The 15,863-nt window shown below is 39.4% G+C and overlaps 1 protein-coding gene across 10 annotated transcripts in view; it reads left to right on the top strand.

Moving 5' to 3' along the window:
• Nucleotides 1-756: 756 nt before the first annotated feature.
• mef2d (myocyte enhancer factor 2d) overlaps nt 757-15,863 on the top strand; it is a 105,108-nt gene continuing 90,001 nt past the window's right edge. For all 10 annotated transcript variants that reach the window (XM_086310961.1, XM_086310968.1, XM_086310970.1 and 7 more), the window contains exon 1: nt 757-967. The gene's annotated coding sequence lies outside the window, so the exon portion shown is untranslated. The remainder of the gene's footprint in view (nt 968-15,863) is intronic.

Raw genomic sequence — 15,863 nt, 5'->3', positions numbered from 1 at the left:
GAGGGTGCAAAAGTAATCTTCATGCAGGTGTTTCTCCCGCTGCTCCGCCACAAGCGCCAACTGACTACATGTGTCAAGGTAACGTCCCTATGTCCCCACTGTAAACATCGTGTTCCTCCGCCAAGAACGGTTAAGTAGGGCGGCGGAAAGTTACTGAACCCCACTCGGTGGACACCCAGTACAAACACAACTTTTCCACGCGGAAATCAAATAGTTAATTTTTATTCATTTAATTGCAACATGTATAATAGGACTGCCTATGCGAATAGAACAAATAAAGGACGTAGCCTAACATTTATCCAGGGACTGGATATTGAAAAGAGGCAGTATTTTGGCCTTTCTAGGTAAATGTACAACCTAAACATCTATTGTGCGAGAGAAAAAGATGGCACTCGATAATTTAAAACGTTTGTTTTTATTCGTTTCCCCGCGAAAATTATACGAAAATCTCCTAAATGGTGGGAGATCTGGGAAAGGGGGGAATTCAAAGCAACTAAAGCAAGAATTAAAAAACAATCAAAATATGCTTAAGTCGCATAAGCTCCAATTTTCCGGTTAATGTAGCCCACAATAACAAGCAGTGAGAGTGTCTTTGCTCTCAAAACAAGACAAGCGGAGGGATATAAACTCTTAACACATGATGTCGCCATCAGCCCTTCCTACTTCTCAGCTCACCTTCCAGTAACTCCGCACCGACAATTTCATTGGTCGAGGCATCGCGGACAGCCGCCCCCCATTGGTCGCGCACCTGTCAATCTTAAAGCAATGCCACTCAGGATAGATTAGGCACCATTTGCCATAACTAAATAGTTACATTGTACATCAAGTAGGAAGAATTGTTTTAATTGGTAGTCCACCGCGCTCGGCGGAGAGTTCATCTTCGTCCAAACCGCCTGAACGCGTTGAATGCAACGAAGTGTAACGCTTGAATCTCCCGTCTCATCCAACAGATGTGGACACTGCCCGGGTAAGTCACTCTTTACCAGCTTGTGTCCGCATTTCACGTTTGCCTCATTTTTTTCCTGCCTCTTCCTGTGTTTGGGCAGTTCTGGCAACTGCGTGTCCAGTCGCCGTGTTGTTTGTTGTTGTGGTGTTTGCATGTTTGTGTCGGAGTTGAAAAACTGCCACAGAGCCGTGGTTGTGGTAACTCTGAGGAGGATGTGCACGGTGCTCGTGTAAAACCTCCCAAGTGTCTGTCAGTGTTTGTATCAAGAAAACAGTTCTTCGTGTAGTTTGCTAAGTTAATGCCAGTGCCACAGTCAGAGCTCACTTCTCACTGCGTGCTCGCACGTTTCAGTCCCACAGACCTTCAGTAAACAGCATCTCTCAGCTGGTGGATTTGAGCGTTGTGCGCAACAGTAATAACACTCCATTAAGAGCTGTCAGAAACGATTTACGACAAGTGTCAGCCGGGTTTTGACGTGATTTCTCTTCATTTCTTCAAAGCAATTTCATTCCATGAAAAGAACGCATGTTTAGTTTATTGGCAACTTTTATTGCGCCATCAATTTCGTTTACGTGTTAAATGACAGGTTTACATTGCGGAGAAAGTGGGCAGATGAAGAGAGAAGAGCGCAGTTTTTGCTCTAGGAAAACTGTAGTGATTGGTGAAATTGTGTTTCTTTATCAAAAACCACATCGGACGCTTTCCCTCATATCCTTTAAGCTATCGCGGCTGTTGAATTATTTTATGTCTCTTTCATGAGCCCATTTCCGACAATTGTGCTCTCATTGCCGTGCGTAATTGCTTCTCTCCCGGGAGAGAGTGCCATCAAACTTCTAATTTCCCCCTGAAACCCGGAAACCATTTTACTCGTGGAAGCAGCCCGTAATGATGGCATCAATAAACCCAAATAAAGCTGCTGTCAAGTCAGCTCTGAGTTTTGCTTGAAATCAGAAGGGGCCCGTCTGCCTTCTTTTCCCACGCACAGCATCTCAGAGAGGCAGGTGATTGGGATTAGAGGGCAGCAAGACAATGAGAATATGTCCCTAGAGACGAGTCTGGCATGTCAGGAGGCAGGAGGAACAGTTATCTATTACATCATTATCTAGTGCAGCAGAGGAATGCACCGCAACACTGGCAGATGAGCGGTTCAACAATGCCTGCAGGTAAAGTCCAGATTGCCAAAAAGGTGTCAGTGGCTCTCCAGGGAGCCAGTCCAGGTAAGGGTGCTAGCGAGCGTTGCAGCAGCCAGAGGAGAACAGATTAGGTGTTCTCTGTGAGTCTTTGTCAGTAGGGCATGTTCGCCTTAGAAGCTTACACCACAGATGAGTGTTTGTCCTGATAAGACAGGTAATATGGAGATGGAGGGCAGAACTGACTGTGGGCATTAAACCACTGATGAATATATAAAAGTATCACGAATTGCAACTAAATTCCTCATTTCAAGTAACATCAAATCAGAAAGCTAAAAAAATATAAAATAAAAATATAAAAATTCACAGAAGAATTTGCTTATTTACTACTTAAGACCGAAAATAGATTTTATCTTGCTTTTTTAATCTTAATATGAACATGTCGTGCATCAAGACATGAAAGTTAAGTTCTAAGAAGTAACAAATTACAAATGGTAAATGGCCTGCATTTGTATAGCGCTTTTCTAGTCCCTAAGGACCCCAAAGCGCTTCACACTACATTCAGTCATTCACCCATTCACACACCCATTCACACATTGTAGCCACAGCTGCCCTGGGGCGCACTGACAGAGGCGAGGCTGCCGGACACTGGCGCCACCGGGCCCTCTGACCACCACCAGTAGGCAAACATGGGGTTAGTATCTTGCCCAAGGATATTTGGCATGCAGCCAGGAGGCAGCCTGGGATCGAACCACCGACTTTCTGATTAGTGGCTGACCTGCTCTGCCACCTGAGCTACAGCCACCCCTCAAGTGAAATCAGTCTTCAAAACAGAGTCAGAACGTCATCCAGAAAACTGGACCTGCCAACATCAGATCTTCTCCTGGTCTCCCTCAGCTTTCCTTTGGTCTAACATCTTAAATGTGATAGCTGCCTGAAAGTTTGCCGCTGTTTTGAAGCTGCCAGTATCCCAGTTTAATTCTCTAGTATAGTTTAAGTCTAAGACGTAAAGGTGGTCACAGGTTTGGGTGTAACTGCAGCATCCCAAGCTTAACACCTGTATTGTATGCTGTTCTCCCCCAATCTCTAGCTTAGGTTTTGTACTAAAAACACTAACGTTTACATCAGCCATATCTTTTTAAAAAGATATGTGAGTAAAATCTGAAGTTGGACTGATTGAAAGAAATGCTTTTTGTGTTTCTGACATTATCAAAATGTCCAGGCAGCGATTATCCCCCTTACTAATGCATCACCTTATCTCTCTTATCCTTTTACTTCCATGCGAGATTGTGAGGTGTGACCCTGCTGGCTGTAATCCTGATTCTGACATTATCAGAGGTCCTATATAAAACATTGCCATCTCCTTCAGAAGTTTATTCCACTGCTGCACTCTGGTGCACCTTTAAAAGGAGGCAAAATAGTTGCTCTTAGGTGTGCAATAGAGTCTCAAAGTACTCTCCCCTATGCTTGTGTGGCCATATAGGAATACAACCCATGAATTGAGCAAAATTTATTTTGTAACCGGACTTGTTCAATGAAAAGAGGCTTATGCTTCAGATAACTTACAGTATAGGCTCAACTGTCATAATGGGCTTTTGTGTCCCTGAGAACTGTGACTGCCGGCAAATCTGTACATAGCTCTCATTCCCAGTCAAAACACCATCCAAGCTAGGATAGAACTTACAGAGATGACTTTTATCGTTGAAATGAATTATCTTGAAATAAATTTTGCTGAATCCAAATTAAGAGTTGAGATTGAGAACATGGGGAAAAACAAAACGAACAAAACCAGGTTTGGTTGAGGTTTTCCATGCCAGAGCTCTACCATGTGCTCCCATCGTGTGCTCTGTTGGACACAGTCAAAACACAGTGGGGGGAGTGTGCCCCCTCCTTCTCTTTGCTTCTGCAAATTTGAGGAAGTACAATCATTCTCTCCTGGTGCAGCTTCCTGCTGAACTGCAAACACAGGCAGTCAGCCGGCGCATTTTCCAGACATTGCAGAGATTGTCGGTGTCTGTCAGAAGCACAGTGACATAGCTGAACGTGTTTAAATACACAGCCCTGTGGTTTCTTGTGTGTACAGCATTTAAACATTCAGTTTGATGGCTTCGTAGGACGTGTCCTTATATGTATCAACGCATGCAATTGCATTAATGCTGAGGCTGCTGATTGTTTTTTCATACTTAACTAAAAAAAAAAGTTTAGTTAAGTGTTTGAAAATTGTGAATTGGCCAAATAATAAATTAATTTAAAATGTTAATTTAATTTTCAATATGAGAAGCTGCAAATCCTCCCTTTGGAGAAGCTGTGAGAAGAAAATGTTTTGATGATAAATGACTGAACCGACTGAGTTATTCATTAATTTCATTTGAATTTAGTCAGCTAATTAGTTCATGTTAGGGCTGGGGTTGGACGACGTGTTAAAACTCTCCAACCTGCCGCTGTCAATCCAACAACTGGTGATAGCTGGCATGTTTGTGGACTTCCACACAGCGCTTTGCTCTGCAGTGCTCAACATTGACCAGCTCCAGCTCTCAACAGCTCTCCATTGGTGAATCTTACATGAGGCTCAAAAGCAGCAGTTCACATCTTCTACAGGGGACCATCTTCAGCAACTGGTCTTTTAATTATTGAATATTTACTTATTTTAATTATCAAGGAAGCAGAACACTCAAAAAGTAAAATAAAGTGGCAAAAATCTTAAAAAAAAACATTCAATGTTATTTTAATATATAAATTTATGTTTTGCATTGAACCACTGTGGTACTGATGTTACGTGTTATATTCTTTCTTATCTCTTGGACATAGAAAAGGCCTCTAAAGTTTAATTCTAGCAAATGCATAAATGAAGCAAGCCACCTGCTAAAGACACTAGTGCGCACGTAAGGATTATGTGTTGAAATAGCCAGCAGCAACCTTTTTAATAAATGACTCACGCTAGGCGGATTATTTTTTTCAAAATGATAAGCAACGTCAAAGGTTGTTGACAGACCTGCCTGTCATATGTAATTCCTGTGTAATTACCTCTAGGACCAGCCTGTTGAAACAATAAGAATGCCTAACCGATTGAACCTCACCTCTTTCTGCGGAGTTAAATTTTTTTTTTCCCCTGATCAACTGGCCAGTCAACTCAATCTAGAAGTTATTTAACATTCAGTTCGTTAACATCAAAGGGGTGTGACTAGTGGAATAATTCACAGTATAATGAAATCAAGAGATGTTATCTAACGATGCCATCACAGTTTTATGAAGAAAGAATAAAATGCCTCTTAAAAGGAATGAGTTCTGTATTTAATCATTCATCAGTGCTCTGGTTTCCTTTTCACCACTCTCTGCCATTTATCCAGAAGGACTCAGAAGGTTGACTAATTTGAAATCAGTACTAACCAGCAAGTTGGATAATGTTTGTTTACCTTGCCCCCATTTACCATGCCATGTGGAGATTTGAAGTAATAACTTTTTGTAATCTTTCCGAGCACTTTAAGGAGGCATGTTGGTCTTAAACTGCAGGAGGAGGCATGAAATGTCATTAAAGTGCTTAGAAAAAAAACCTTCTATTTACCAAGAATTGTAATGTGATATGACTAAAAAATGCACGAGGTACTAATGTTGCAAGTGTGTTTTCTTAAATTTATGTGGGTATTTAGATAATTGGGCTCTGGCAGTATGCCTGCTAGTTAATGTGCTAGTTAAACCTGATCATTAATTGAAGCAGCAGCTTTGATAAAATACGACCAAATTCTAACACTTCTTACCTACGTTGGGATAATGAAAGCTTAGACACTGTACCAGAGATTTGAATTAAACTAAGGAACAAGTGAGCAGCAGTGCATTTGTTCCCTGACAGATTTTCCAGAGCCCTCCATTAGTCAAGACCTTCCTGACTTTCATAGTGGAAAAGTCTGAGGTCTAATTTTCATTAATCAATTTGTTTGTTGGCTGGGCTGGGTATTGATGGGCTTTAATCACTGCTGAAGCCAAGGCCACATTAGCTAGTGAGAGCAGAAAATTACATCAGCATGCCGTGGAACTTAAAAACCCTGTTTTATATTTCAGCACCAAGGAAACTGAAGAGAAAAGAAATAAGAAAGTTGCTGAATAGAGGCAAGCTGTGCTACTGTAGCTACCATGTTGTGCAGGGCAAGTCACCTGCCATCTCATTGATTTGCCTGTTTACCCTTTCAACTCAGACTTGGCCTTGTATAATAGTAGTAAAGCATCTGTGTTGGGTATGTGTTTTCCCTGTGTTTTCACCCTCAGCTGACCCACGCTCTCATCCCACGATGGCGCAAAAGCCTTTCTTGTAGGTTGGGTTAGATAAGCGTCACCCCTTCACCGTTGTCAAACTGAAAGCCTTGCACCACAAGCCATGCTCCTTTTCAAACTGACGGAGCATTTCAGCAGAAAGGAGCAATTACTACCTGCTCTGGTCCTGTTGCTTTCATGGCCTCTTTTGTGTGCTGATTCCAGGGCAGATTCTATCCATGGCTGTTCCCACGCTGAGCAAGGAGAACAGGAAGAACTCAGCCGCACAGCAGGCCTCTGCCTTCTGCTATTATGGCCATGATTCAATCATTGCAGGGCAATGCTTTAGCCTGGCACATTGAAAGAGGAAAAAAAATGTCCTCACTCCCGCTCTGTTAATGGAACTTAAAGCCAAAGGTGTTTTTGTACCAAGAGGAGACCATCAGCCTTTTAATGTGGGAAGTAGCAGCAGCAAGCTTCACCTCACAATCCACTCTCCCCCTGCTGTGATTTTTAAAATGGCCTCCCTTCTGTGCTTGCAGCCAGAGAAGCCCCACGTGTAGTGGAGGAACCAGCCCAGGCGAGATTTGCCGCGGCTCATCGCGCCTACTGTTTGTTGTCTTTCCCCTGACCTCGAGTGGAAGAGTTCAGTGTGTTAGATTTTTAGATTTGATTTATTTTTAGTTATACATGCTCGGATTACAAGCAAAACAAAATAAATAGGACTTATCGAACAATGTTACATGACACGGATACAGTTTGCTGTTACTTGCGCTAAGTATTGCAAAAATCCATTTAACCAATCAAGCCAACATTTTCTTTGGCAATCTGGGGGCATCGATACTTGAAATACAATTTAGTGGTAGTAAATCGAAATTAAATCTACTGCAAAATTTCAAATCTGTGTGTATATCTCTCTGTAGTAATGCTGTGAAATATTTAAAATTGATTTTAACTTCACGAATGGAATACCAAAATAGCTTTTATTAAAGCGGAACATTTCCTGTCTACTAATGGAAGACCACGGGATGTGGCTGAAAGCACTGGAAAAAAACATGCGGACCCTGAGATAAGGCTTTTTGTTTGTTGTTGTTTTTTTTTGTCAAATTGCTATTGTCGTGGTTTGGAAAACAGCCTTTATGTGCAACTGACAAAGAATTTGAATTACAGAAAACTATCAATTGAACATTGCTGTATTTCTTAAAATGATTAAATAAAATCAGATATCAGGACAAACGGTAAGTATCTGCGATCGTGGGTTTGGTTATGCCAAAATTGGAATTTAAACAAACTTTCCAAGAAGTGTTACGTCTCCTGACAAGAACTACTGGCGATAAAGATATCAGGGAGATCTGAAATGCTTTTTTTGGCAAAGCATGACCGTGCTCGGCTCTGAGCTCTGCTGTAATTTACCAGCTTTTGTTTTCATACCAGCTGGGAACACTTGGACGAAAAAAAGAAGAGAAGAAATCTGATTATTCGTCCAGCATATGATTATCTTTTGGTCCTTTTTTTTTTTTTTTTTTTTTTTTTTTTTTTTTACAAAAAACAAAACAAAAAACAAAACAGGATCCACCTTTGTATTTCTTAAACTCTTTGAAACATTTACGTGGGATTTAGGATATTTCCTCATGGTTTACACGTGGCATTGAATATCAGTGTTCCAGGATCTCAGTGAAGTGAGAACACCATCTGTCTCACCTTGTTAAAAGTACTATACCACCCCATAAAAGCATGCATTTATTATTTGGTTTCAAACATCGTCACAGATTGTTTAGATTTTTGTAATTTCTATTTTATGCGATGTTAAAGCAGTGAAAAATAAACCTCTGAATACATCAGGGAAAAGAGATATTTCTAAACTTGAGTTATTTTATTGGCAGGAACTAAAACTGTTTAAGACCTGAAATATCTTGTTTAGCCATATCAATTTTTACGATCTTTAATGTACCATTTAACATTTTACATAATTTTTTGTGCATGCAAAAGGTCTGCAAAGTCACAAAAGATAATATGTATGTAGTTAACCTTTGCCTTGCTCGCATGTCCATAAAGCTATGTTTAAAAAAACCAAAACAAAACAGAAATAACTGCAAAACAGGCAGACTGTCAGAAACTTTACATCTGATATGGAAATCAGTGTCTGGGTTACTGTATTTTCATGTCTCTGACCTGTCCTCAGATGGCTTGTTTGTGAGTAATCCATGACAATATAACACATATAATCCAGGAAATATTAACGCCATCCTGTAATGTTGTGACTTGTTTATGGCTCTGGCTTGAATGTGTGCACATGAATGGTGAGGTTTAGTTACCAGTTTTGTGTAACTAAACCTCACTATGCTATGTTCATAAAAATATGCAAACAATGTTTTTTTTTTTTTATGTCGCTCAGAACAGACTGGGCTTTTATGCACGAGCGATTTAAAGAAGCCAGAAGGTGAAAAGAGCTGCTGCAGCAATGGCGTGTTTTGGTTGACCACCAAATTAAAATCATCAACCTGTAAATTAAATTGATGTAGGCTTCTGAAATTGAAAAAGATATGGTTGGTGGAGTCTGTGTTGGACGTTTATTTATTTATATATATATATATATATATATATATTAGGGCTGGGCGATATGACCCAAAATTCATATCTCGATATTTTTTAGCTGGATGGCGATATAAGATATATATCTCGATTTTTTTTTTTAAAGCCATAAGTTAAGAACAAAAAGAGAGTTCTTAGTCACACTGTGTCCCAGATGTCACACGGGCACTTTTATTTATATACAGCGTAGATGTACATGAAGAAATTACTCAAAAATAAATTATCAGCATTTATTAAATAATCATGGTCCATAAATAAAAGAAAACAATGTTGTTTTTGTGCATAACAAAAAGCTCACAATTGTGCAGTCAAAATGTAAACTAATAGACGCTGAGCATAATAACAAAGAGACAGATTTCACAGCTGCACCACGTCTCTGAACAGGTGCCATTTGTGGTCCTTATACACACACAGTACGTATCACTCCGCGAGGCTCCTCCTCGGTAGCCGTAATCCTCCGACAATCCATCAAGCGGTGCAGCTCCGTAGAATAGCAAAGTCATATTAAAACATTTTTTGACAGATTGCTGAGCGCTGTGTACCACATAAAATCGGTTCGCGGTCAGTAAGCACAACCAGAATTCATACATAAGGCGCACTGTCGATTTTTGAGAAAATGAAAGGATTTTAGGCCGTGCAGCACCTCCTGGCTGCATGTTGTTAGCGCGGTTAGCTCGCTAACACGTTGACGCCGTCCAGCCCCACGCACGGTAACTCGCTAACGGAGATTTTCCGCTTTCATCTTGTCATTGCCTGCAGGTGAAGTTATGGGGGAGGCGGAGTTGTGTTCAGTGAAGGAGAGGCGAGGCCGAGTAACGTTGCGTAGAGACAAAAGTGGACGAAAGAGAGGCAAACCTGCGACTCCACAAGTATAATTATAACGTAACATAGACTATATCGATATAAACGATATTGTCACATCTTATATCTCGTATGAAAATATATCGATATTTTTAAAAAACTCGATATATCGCATATATATATATATATATATATATATATATATATAAAAAAATAAAATTGGGGCAACAGAGAAAAGTGTTTTCACTGATAATGAAACTAGTCACTTTGGGCAGCACTGGACTCCACCGGTATATGATGCATATGGTTCGAACACATGAGTGTTTTTTGTTTGTTTTTTAAATTAATCTTGGATGGTACTGAAGCTCTTATGTTGTCAACATGCGGACAAACAGACAGTTGTGGGTCCCCTTGGCCACCCAACTTCTGGAGTCATTCACTCATGTTGACAAAATTTCTGTACAGACATACAAACACCTGCCAAAGTACTCAAACCAGAACCAGGTCCCCTTCAGGGCCACATTTGGCACTGAAGACAAATGTACACAGACTCACGAGCTGAAAATATTACCAGCTTTGCTGTCGTGACTGGTGAAAATTCCCTAATGTACATACTGTAATTGTTTCCTCATGTAGCCTGTAAGTACTTGCCAACATGGTCTCTCTGATTTGACCCTTAAGGCCAAAGTGAAAAATCAGGGTACACAAAAGCTGTAACTGCAGGCCAACAAACTCCCTTACTTACACAGGACTAATCCCTGTCCTCCAGCAAGCTCTTAATTGGGCCATCATCAGCTGCTGATCTATGGGTTAAACATCAATTAAGGTAATGAGCACATAGAGAAGAGGGAAGAAGATCGGGTTGGGGAGATGTGGGGGGAGTCAGTCCGAAGGGCAGGGAGGTGATCAGGGCCCACCCTGAGGAAGACTGAAGTGTGTGTGTGTGTGTGTGTTTCTGTGAAGAGGTAGCTTAACGAGTGGAGTGATTTTCGAGTCGTGGAGTGGAGTGTTGATTATGGCTGTGCGGGATGGAGGCTGCTTCAAACAGCTCAATGGAGACTTCTTGTTAGTTTAGCTGTGTTTGTGTTGGACAGGCTGTGGTCTGGGTGAGATCCTCAGCATGTTTCAGGACAGTAATGTCTAATCTGCTCTTCAGAATGCAAATACTAAAATAACAATGATGTAAAAATCTTAATTAAGTTAAGAGCTAAGGTACAAAATATGACAAATAATATCAATTGGCTAACTGTTTTTAATTTGAGTATTATAAATTATTTAATTATTTTATTGCTCCTTACTCAGAGATGTCTTGTAATTTTGGAATCAAATATTTTCTTCTATGTAGTTTTAAACATTTACTTATTCTGTTTTTTCCTCTGAGAAACATTCCAGTAAGAACAATTGATTTGATTGATGATTTTATGATACTCTCTGAAAGTTCATTGAGGAGGAGACATCATTCCCATCCATACTGCTTGACTGACAGATGATATCTAAAAGGCACAGGACAAGATGGATATAAAATTAAAATGTAAGTTACTACTTGAAAAACCATTTTTCATCAAAGAGTACCAAAATAGTATAACATTGTCTAGTACTTTTGAGAAAATTAGTAGCTACATTGTAAAAAAAAAAAAAAAAAAAAAATTCACATTTGTATGTAACTAGGGATGTGATTAGGAGTGTTGTCCATCTCCTCCTCAAAGTGTTAATACTATAGGTTGTTTATTTGAGTAGTAGTCCATGAATGTTAGAAAGGAACCCAAAAAGCCTTTGGTATATTTTTGTTTTGATAAGGTTAGCATTAAACCTGTTTAAAACCTAAATACTTGAGATGGTCATTAGAGAAACATTCTAAGCTTTTGATGCTGTAATATACTGCAATTTGTCTTTCTACTTGTCTTCATTTGACTGAATAGTGAGAAGATGTTGTATCACTATGTGAGAGGTCAATAAAATGTCAAACATGTCTGCAAGAATTCATTTGAAACACTTTTGCCCCGTTAAATTCACCATTCAATATTTAATAAAACAGATGATTCAATCTTCAAAATACATAACTATTTTATAAGCAGACCTCTTAAGTTCACTTGTAGATTTAAAAGAATCCTAGAATGTGCTTTTCTTTCATGTCAGCAGTCATTTTTTATTGCTTCACATCAGCTTGTTCAAACAGCAACCACATTTCTTTCTAGAATTAAAGTTTTAAGTTATAGTTTTGAATGCAAAACTGCAATCAGTCAATCAGATAGAAGTGAAGTTTCTATCTTTTTTACTTTCCAAAAAATGAAAACATTTTCAGTTATGAAAACCAGACATCTCAGTATATCCAAGAGCTGGTTAACCTAAGTTTAAATGCATTAGTAACCCTCTATCTATTGTGCTGTGGGCAGAAATGTCATATTTTAGGTTCTGATTCTGATTGGCCAACTGGATCAAGAATCAAACTATAATCTTCTAAAAAATTATTTGCCACAGGAAATAGAAAAGTGCAAGTGACCATCAGAAAAAAGGTATATCAATGACTGGAACTATTAGAATGGACTTTCTGGGGCTCTGGAGCTCTCACTGTCAGTAACATATGAAACAGAAGCTCCAAACTGCAATGACATGTCTACAGACTCATCTACATGCAGGCGGCTAGGAAAAAAAATCAATGCCACTGCTGTTACAAATACCAAAACTAACCTTTTATTTATAGATTTTTTTTGTAACTTAATGCCTGTTTCTCTACAAAAACAATTTTCTAATTGCTTTTGAAGTAAAAGTAACTTTGCCTCCATCAAATAGATTAAAACTGGCAAAACTCTAATTTGGGATCCATCCTAAAATCACACCATCAGGTATTTAATGGTAGCTTTGGATACAAGACTATTTTGATACTTCTTTGCAGTTGATACCAAAACTTTCTAGCACTGAATTAGGTTTAATGGCAGGTGTAAGGTAATATTCATGCTGACAATGACCAGTTTCATACAGTGTGTTCAGTGCAGGACTGTTGTGCTTATATTCTGTATGTGTTTTGTGTGAAAGGTAAAGGAATGGAATAGGCAGATATTGTTGTTGCACCTTTAAGCCGGCACCAGAGTCAAGTCCCAGAGACTGAATCAATGTCTGTGGGAAAGGGAGATCCAGTATTATGGTGCACTCTACACCAGACACCACGACTCTGTTCTGTTTCACGTCACACCTCTGATTCGGGTACATCAGCATGTTATCTGAAAACACACTGGAGCCTCAGTGCCATTTGTTCCATTCGCTGTGAACAAGCAAAGGTGGCATAATGAGAAGTTAGTGTCATTATAGTATGAAAGGGAGTTCATTTAATCCATTATTGATCCAATTTGCCAACCAATCAGTGTTTTCAGTTGAGCTAATGCTCTCGTGTTGGTTCCTGAATTGGTTTGTGAATAAGGTTCTGGGGATATTTAGTTCCCGGGGCCATTTAATCAATATGGCCATTACACTTTGTCCACTGAAGAGGAAACCTGTGAGATATACCTCTGCTCTATACTGATCAGCAAAATATGATGCAGAATATTTGGAAGTTTTGTTGCTATGAAAACAACTTGAGATGTTGTGGCTTTCTATATGGAAGGTGACTGCTGGTCTCACCTTTATATGTCACTCAGGGACTCTGATCTTATAGAGAAAGTTGGATCCCAAATTCCTGTTTGACAAAATTTGCTCTCTGTTGATTCTAATTATGACCTAAATCATAATCAGCCCTCTGTGGTTTACCACAGACTTTCCATTCATCTCCCTGATCAACAGCAGCAGAGAATTTCTCTTCCTTGTCCTCAGATGACAGATTCTGGGGAAGTAGAGCAGGAGGGTGGCCTGGACTTTAAAGAGACCTTCTGGTAATCTGAAAGGTCACAGGAGCCTGAGTGTTCTGCCAGTGCCCTTGAGCTAGATGCTGAATCCTGAACTACTTAATAGCACTGAAAAAAAAAAACAAAAGTTTGGTTTCAGCGCTGATAAAAATGTGCAATAATTTCCAAAGGTTGTTGATGTATACCGTGTTTGCTCGCTCTGTGAGATGCAATTATTATGTGAAGGTCTGGTGCATAAAAGTTGAAGAGAAATGGGAAAAAAACAAAAAAACTGAATGGTAAATCCCTCAGTTGTTGGCTTTTTTTTCCTTCTTGGCTAAAAATATCTTGTTCAGGGTGCTAAATATATTTGGTCTGCCTCTGAAGAAATTGCTGGAAAACCAGCTTTGGAGCCAAAATGGAAATCTGGGCTGACCTCGTTTTGACTACGAGGTAGAAGCAGATGAGAAAATAAAAACACTGAATGCACGTAACATTTGTTTTGATCAGGGATTTTGGAGTCTGCAGGTCTCTGCCCCTCTCATTACATTTCATCTCCTGGAGTCTGTGGTGTTTTGTGATCCCACTCTGTTGCCTTGTGCAGTGTGCTTCACTGTAGCACTTTATCCAGATTAAGTTGTGTTTTCCTTCTTTTAATACACTTGTTACCAAAGAAATAATCTAATGCAAAACTAGCCAAATGGATATCGTACAGAGTGTTCAGTGGGATCAAAGGCCACTGGCCCTGGATCAAGACACAGCCCACTGCTTCTCTGTAGGTTTAATGCAACTTAAACCCAACACAATTTGCAGGATTAACCTTTAGTAACAGGGCTTGATGGGCACTCGCAGCACTCTCAGGGTTGCACTGCAGAAAACCAATCTTGGTTTGACCTTGACAAGGCCGTACTATCAAAATCCACTTGCGTTCAGTTTGAATCCATTTAGTTCAGCTTCTGACAACCTTCAGCATTACAGCCTTTTTATTTAAAAATTCTCCTATGCACTTAGTAAGCTTGGAGTTCTTAAACAGAGAAAAAAGAAAGTGAAAAGAAGAGAAATGATAAACTAAACAAACAGCACTTAGTAAAAGCAGAAATAATCAAATAAGCTGCTTGCACTGTTGCTTATTTAATCTAAATAACATTTTTTGTGTTTATGAGATCAAAAAATTAGATGACTTGGACTCAACATATTTAAACCTCTAATATCAATGAACATTTGATTTAAATCCATAAACTGGAATACTTCTAATGAGTGAAACTTTATTAAATAAGGTCAACTTGATCTGTATTGTCTTGCTTCTGACTTTAATTCAAAACTTAATGCTTTCATACTCACTCCAGTGTCCTACTGATGTTTAAAGGAAATAAAAAAACAAGTGTCCTAGTTTGGATTTCTGTCTCATAGTAATGGACCTTGCTTTCATAGCATCACAAAATCGGCATTTTATAACACAGCTGGAATCGAAGGTTCCTGACTTCGCCAGAAATCCAGTAAGAGCAGCAGATACCAGGAGGATTACTGAGAATCAGAATCAACAATGGCCAGCAATCCACAGCATTATATTTAGCTTAGATTAAGGCTTCTCTGTTGAATGACTCAAGCTGCAGTCTCCTTTGTGCACACTGATGGTTCACTGGAGGTCTATCTGGTATTGTTGCCAGAGAACTCTGAGAACAATCCCTCGCAAAAAGATTAAAAAGGAAGAAGCAAGCAGAAAAAAAGATGAAGTTGGGACATGGATCAAGGAGCACACCTACAAGACCGGAGGAAGCTACAAGAGGGAAAAAAAAGATGTATAAGAGAAGAGATTTTTGTTTCAAATGTCATGCATCTGTTTTAGGAAAGTGTACTACCTCAGATGCATCATTCAGTATTCAGAAACACGGATCATTCTGCCTCCAGAAACAGAAATGTTTCATAATCAGAAGTCTTTTGCTGACTCAAAACTTGAACGTTAACTCATACCTTAAGTTGCTTTTGCCAGGAACTGTTTTGTTAAAGTGAACGCCAGATTTTTCAAACTCTTCGCCTTACAGAAGGAAGCAGTTGAAATGGGTAAAAAAAAAGAGAAAGAAATAAAGTCACTTGTGGCTTTCATGGTACCGTCTGAATAGTTGAATTTACTATACACTTTTAACCCTGAACTATTTTGCATTTGGTGGTGTTGAGGGGGAATCATGCGTGAGTTCATTGTATGAACGATAAACTTGAAGTGACACAACCGCCTTGATGATACCCAGTGATTTCCATACTCTAAATTTTAAACCCACTATCTTGGCTTCAACCTTGTAAGCTTGATTTTCATAAACCTTATACAGTGGGGCAAAA

This window comes from Aulonocara sp. 'chitande type north' Nkhata Bay, linkage group LG11 (genome assembly GCF_057382095.1).
Source record: "Aulonocara sp. 'chitande type north' Nkhata Bay isolate Kocher_YH1m ecotype deep benthic linkage group LG11, A_spYH_male_GT1.1, whole genome shotgun sequence".
NCBI classification, from domain to species: Eukaryota; Metazoa; Chordata; class Actinopteri; order Cichliformes; family Cichlidae; genus Aulonocara; species Aulonocara sp. 'chitande type north' Nkhata Bay.
This window is presented reverse-complemented; position numbering and strand designations above follow the sequence as displayed.